The sequence below is a fragment of the Fukomys damarensis genome, unplaced genomic scaffold, assembly GCF_012274545.1.
Source record: "Fukomys damarensis isolate Sample0158 unplaced genomic scaffold, DMR_v1.0_HiC HiC_scaffold_7, whole genome shotgun sequence".
Lineage (NCBI taxonomy): Eukaryota > Metazoa > Chordata > Mammalia > Rodentia > Bathyergidae > Fukomys > Fukomys damarensis.
The window spans coordinates 15,426,690-15,433,058 of record NW_022900919.1 but is presented as its reverse complement, the minus strand read 5'-3'; the positions used below and the strand labels follow the sequence as shown (position 1 = coordinate 15,433,058).

Here is a 6,369-nt window from a genome sequence, read left to right as displayed (position 1 = left end):
GGAGCGGGGTTTGTAGGCACAAAAGCCCGGCAGAGTCTGGGAAAGCGCGCAGAAAAGCGAGCACTTGCCGGCTGCTGCCCGGGGCCGCGCGCCCCTCAAGGGCTGTTTGTGAAACCGCGTGAACTCTGAGCGTCCGGAACACTTCTGCAACTTAGGCTTCCGACACGTTCGGCTCCCTTCCCTGAGCTTCCTGAGCCACCGCTGTTAGTTTCAGCTCTGTTCTTGTTACATGGATTTCGTTGTTGTTGGGCTCTTCTGGAGATGAAAAGCGTGCTTTTCACCTGGAGAATCTGAGCTGGGGCTCGTGTGCGTTTCTGGGTGTGGAAGGCGCCCTCCGCGGGCGTGGGAGCCGTTTCTTAGGCACACGGAGGATTTGTTTATGGCTGGGTTTTAGCGCATGGAAAAGAACACGATTTGTTTTGCAGGGCTGGGCGAGCAAAAGCGTTTAGCCGGGGAGGAGCGTTGCTCCTTCCGCAGACCATCAGGAGCTCTCTGCTGTTCAGGGCTGGCAGGGCGTTGAAGCGCCACCCTGGATCCAGAAACTGCAGCTCTGTTTCAAGGTAACCAGTCGGGAGTCTTGGACTCTAATAGGAGCGGGGTGGGGCGCAGAGGGAGGCTTGCTGGTTTTCTAAGCCGGTTTAGAAGGTGAAAGTGGGGGCTCTGGGAGCGCAGGGAGGGTGAATGGTGAGAGAGCATTAGGCGTCCTGACCAGCTCCGGAGTCATTCTGGTCTGCACAGTCTCTCCCGTGCTTCTGCGTCCTGCTTTTCCCCAAGAGGCACCTCGTCCTGTTTGCTCTAGCGGACGCAGTAGGTGCGGTGAGCTTCATTCGGAGTCAGCAGATTCTCCAGGAGCACCTAGTATGCGTCTGAGGTGGGATTAGTCCTTAGGGATACAGAAGCAATGAAGTTCTTGCTCCCTGTAAGCTCACACCTGCTGGGGGGGCACCTGTAGTGAGGAAGTGTGACATATTCTGTGATGGTGGTGTGAAAATAGAGCGGTGCTTGTAGGGAGATGAGAAGTGTTTAAAAAATGAAGTCCTTGCTGATTTCGGCAGAGATGGGGTGGCTGTCTTGGTCCCTTAGTCTGGGCCTGAACCACATCCCTTAGCCAGGCAGAGCTGGTGTCCACAGTAAGCGACCAGACCCCAGTAGACACAGGCTGGCACTGAGGGCAGGGCACGCCCACTGCAGGTCAGCCTATTCATTTGCATTTTTAATATTTTTAATAGATGGTTTTCTTAAGTTTTGGGGCTATGGAGGTTTGAAACAGGACTTCGCAGTGGCAGGGACTCTAGAAAATTCTGAGGGAGTTTCAGAGCAGATGAACTTCAGCTTCCTTCCTCCCAGGTCCCTGACCTGTCTGTTCTTGTCCCAGCCCAGTTCAAAAAGAAAATTCAAAATTAAGATCTTCCTAAGGGGGAGGAAGAAAGAAAAGCTAAAGCTGTTACTACCAATCTGTTCTGGGAGAGGAAAATCCAATCTGAAGGTTGTTACTTCCTGGACAGAAGCTGTGGCAGGTGATGCAAAATGATAGAATGGAGAGCTCAGGGGTTCTGAACATTTGCCAGAGCTGCATGCTGTGAGTCCCTCACAACCTATGCAATCGTTCAGGTGCTTGGAGAGCAGCCTAGTGTGCCATGGGGAGTGTGGGCGTGGATGGGGTGAGCCACTTGATCTGCAGACCAGTGACAGCAGTAGGGTTGTTCTGATAACTACATAAAAGATACTTATTTGCTGAATGATTGTCACATACCCATTGCCAAAGTAGATCACGTACCAAAGTAGATGCCTGAGAAATGGCAGCTCATTTGTGTTCCTAGCATGTGTTAGGCACTGCTGCATGCACAAGGGACACAGAATTGAACCAAAGAAAGCCCCTACCCTCAAGGAGCTTAAATTAACATGTGTATGTGTGTGTGTGTGTGTGTGTGTAATGGACATACTAATAAATGCACACATTGTGTATTAGCTAAGGAGACATTGCAATGCAGAAAAATAAAGTAGGGTAAGAGGCATGGGGATTTCTACTAGAGAGAGGAGTGGGTCTTGCAATTTATTTCTTTGTATACAGCTTGGTTAGGGAAGGGTGCTGGTAAAAGATATTTGGCCAGGCATGGAGAAAGTGAGGGAGGAAGCCAGGAATTCTGGGCAGAGCAAAAGCACCTGAAAATCCTAAGGTAGGAGAAGGGTCTGCTTATGAGAGAGCCAGAGCAGAGGCCCACGAGGCTGCACTGTGTAAGTGAGGGGAACACTGGTAAGAGTGGCATTCAGAGAGACAACATAACAAGGTCATTGAGGAAATCCCTCTTATGATTTATGTTTGTCACTAAGACATACATACTGAGTTCTTGCTTAAGGAATTGGCTGAGGTCTGAAGCCCCGTATTTAGAGGAAGCTTGGTTGGTAGGTAGGACAGATACCTGTAATCACTCCAGGTACAGCTAACCACACACAGGAGGCATCATCTCTGCCAGGCCGCAGGAACTAGGCAGATGGTGAGACACAGTGGTCAGGTCTCCTTCACCCAGATTGAGGAGTCCTTTCCTTGTGAGTCCTTTCTTTTCCCCAGCGAAAGAAAGGGTCATCTTTAGTGAGCAGTCCAGTCCCTGCTGTCCTTGCTAGTTGTTGTGCTTTTTTCTTGGAGAATGAGAAGAGTTTCCATGGTTATGGGAAGGTGCTGGGATCATCTGGAAATAGACTGACCTTCTAGGGACCGTGGAAGGCATTTACATAATGCCACATGGCAAGTTTTGATGGGCATCCATCTTCTAGGCTTAATAGAAAGATTGGCATTTGCTGTTCCATCTGTGACTTCAGTCCTCTAAGGGAAGCACTGTTTTGGCACAGTGCAGTAGGGCTACTGCAGTGTGTTCCAGGGACAGAGTGGGGCTGGATACCTGAGAACCTTGTCGAAGTGTCAGAGAAATAGGATGTGGTTGCCCTGAGTCCAGGTCAGGGTGTTTAGCTGGGAGTCCCCTGAGTCACCTCACAGGGCAACATTTACTTCTGTGCATCTCCTGCATGCTAGCTCTTGTCTTGCTCTCTCTGATACCTGGTCTGCTCTCTGGGCTACACCCCAGTGACTCTGTACATCTAGAGGCCAGCCTATTGCTTTGCAATGGCTGAGACGCTGTGTGGCATGGCTAGCGTGTCTTATTCCTGCAGATTCCAGGCTACGAGAATCAAACCACAAGGAGGAGGGTCCCTGATGCATGTTTATTCAGATCAAAACAACTTAGCAGCCTCACATTAGAAGGATCCTGTCAATGCAACAATAGAACAAGCCACTCCCAAGCTTAGTGGCCTAAAACTAGAACCATTTTTGAATTTCTCCCATGTGTATAGAGCAGCATCCTTCCGTGCTAATGGGGTGGCTGGACAATTGTGTTCAGTCGATCTCAGCTGTGCTTGCTCATGCAGTTCAGGTCTGCTGATAGAGAGATGAGGCTGGCTGCCTTGGGATGACTTGGCTCTGCTCCACGGGGTCCCCCATCCTCCCTACGGCTAACCCAGCATGTTCTCATGGGAAGAGTGGCCAAGGGCCAGGAGAGTGAGGAAGTTTGTGTGGTCCACAAAAGTAAGCGTGGTCCACAAAAGTCCACAAAAGTAAGACCCAAGGCAGCCCAGAGGGAAAGGGCAGAAACAGGGTCTAATTCTTGCGGAGAGGAGCTACATAGTCACGTTGTAAAAAGCATGTTTATAGAGAGTGGAAAAATTGGGGATTTTTTTTGCATCTATAATAAAGACCTTGATATTTAAATTCCCTTGACTCTGTCTCCTTTTTTCTTGAATGCTGCTTGAAAAGGTGACACCTATAGATGTTCTTGTGACTTTTTGCTCTGTTTTCATGGCTGCCTATCTATAGATGTCTCTATTTTTAGAGAGCCATCATTCAGCTAATATTTTCTGAGTGTTCTCTATGTGCCAGGCACTATATAGGAAGTGTATACAGGACCAAAAACCAAGTGACCAGCCAACCAACCACCCACCCAACCAGACAACTATTCCCCATCCACCAAGATCCTATCTTGTGAAGCATTCATTTTAGTTGGGGAGACAAATTACATATAAATAAATGAGTACATGTGCAATATATTAGGTGATTAAGGAACATCAAGCAGGTAAAGGAGGCTGAGTGAATGTGGGAGGGGAGGACAAGGTAAAGGATGGGTTTATAAGGTGGTAGTGGATACACGAAGGAAATGAAAGAGTGAGGCAGGTAGATACCTTGGGGAAGCTCTTTCTAGGTAGAAAGAACAGTAAGTGCAAAGGTCTTGAAGCAAGAGCACTGGTGCATTCCAGGAGCGATAAGAAGCCTCATGTTGGAACTGAATGAGACAGGGTGAACATGGCTGAAGACGAGATCCAAAAAGTAGTAGGGAGCCAGGTCATCACAGGAAGCTTGGGTGGACTCCGGCTTTTACGTTGAGAGGTGTGGGAACCCGCTGGAGAATTCTGATGCCCTTATCTGACTTATGTTTTACAGTGATCACTTGAGCTTCAGAGCTTAGAATAGACTCAGGGGTATGTGTTGCGGGGAGGGTTGAAAACAGGGAGATCGGCCAGGAGGCTACTGCGGGATCTAGGTGAGAGACGCTTGTGGTCTGGACCTGGTGGGAGAGGGTCGAGATGGGAAGAAGTTGCGGAGTCCTGGATATAGGCAATGATAGAGTTAGATTTGGTAGAGAAAGATTGGAGTCAAAGACGACTTCTCAGTTTGGCTTGAGCAGTTGGGTGAAGTCGTCCTCTGCTCAGGTGAAGAAGGAGCTATTTTGGGCTTCATTGGGCACTTGATGAGAGTTGTTTGGTAGATAGTTGTATATAAGAATGCAGAGTCAAGGGATGAGGTCCAAGTCTGAGTAGCATGTTTTCTTTTTGTCCCTTCAGTAAGTCAGGTCACTCCTAAACCACCCATACTCAGAATGTTGCCTGCTACAAAGTATGTGCTCACTGAATACTGAAAGAATGAATGAATGGAAAAATTTTGTTACTACAGGTGTCTGCAAGTCTACTTTGGTGGATCTTGAAATCTAAGTTCCTGAAGTCATTCCCTTTCTTCCCAGGTCCCACAGGTGCCTTATTGTGAATCTTGTGGAATAAAAACAGATTTTGAATGTGAAGGCTCCAATTTATGCCTTATAGAAAGCAATGTGTGGTGACAAGAAAGAGGAACACGTGGAAACCAAAAAATAGCTCTTACTTTCAAAAAAAGGAGACAAGATCCTTTAAAGAGAAGTGGCTGAAATTCAGGGGTGTGATGTTCTTGGGTTATTATTGTACTGCTTTTAATTTAAGATGAACTAGAAGCAAGAAAGAGTCGTGAAAAGGGGAGAAATATATTTAAATCAATTTATGCTGACTGAAAGAATGTCACCAGCTTGCTTGAAAAAAATCCCACTTCTACAGTGTCTTGCATAATGGGATGCTGTTTGTAAGGAGAGAAATAGGCAACAGTCTTGTATGACTGGGATGACTCCAGACTCAGACTGTGGGTCTTAAGAGGGAGATTTGAGAACCTTTAACATTGGCAGTGCAAGTTAGAAGAGTATTTGCACAAGGCCCATGATGTCCAAAATTAGACAAGGGGATAATAAGGGACCTTATGGGCCAAAGATTTTCAACATGACTCAGAGGGAAAATCACCCTTGTTTTCTGCAGTAAACCAACCCCCTTAACTCAGGTTTTCGGTGGCTCGTAGTTTGTTGGAATTCCATGATGAAAACTTCTGAGTGCTTGGAGTGTGCAGACACAGCTTTCCTATCAGATTTCTCTGGACACCGGTGCCATGAAATCCGTCCCATGATCCCCTGCTGGGAGACTTCATTTTTACCCCTATGCCAGGAACACAGTGGATATGCACTGGATATGACTACACGTACAGTTCTGTATTTATTGGGTACACTAATGAGTAAATACCGCTGTGCTCTGTTGACAGAGGCTCTCTGTGATTGTTCCTTAGCAGCTGGGCAAGAAATGAGGGTGTGAGTGGTAGCGATGAGCAGGTCTTCAGTACCTAGTAGGTACTTAGCAGCGTATCCCTCCCGCCAGTGCCTTTGCTGCCATTCTGGCCTTTTCTGGATCAAAGATCATATACTCAGCTTTTTCTCTGGATTTCCCGATATACCTTGAGCAAAGCCCTGACCATTAATTACAGCAAGAGTATCCTGCTCTACTGTGCTAGTCTGCTTTGTTTTACTAAAACAAAATATCAGACACTGGATACTTTATAAAGAAAAAAGGTTTATTTAGCTCACATTTCTGGAGATCCAACAACATGGTGCCAGCATCAGCTTCTGCTAATAGTGTCAGCTGGAGGACACCATCAGATAACAGAAGAAAGCCTCTGGGAGACAGAGGTGGGAGGGGAAT

General features: G+C 47.3%; 1 protein-coding gene across 2 annotated transcripts in view; it reads left to right on the top strand.

Moving 5' to 3' along the window:
- Positions 1-252: 252 nt before the first annotated feature.
- Sv2b (synaptic vesicle glycoprotein 2B) overlaps positions 253-6,369 on the top strand; it is a 175,948-nt gene continuing 169,831 nt past the window's right edge. For both annotated transcript variants that reach the window (XM_010621012.3, XM_010621011.3), the window contains exon 1: positions 253-560. The gene's annotated coding sequence lies outside the window, so the exon portion shown is untranslated. The remainder of the gene's footprint in view (positions 561-6,369) is intronic.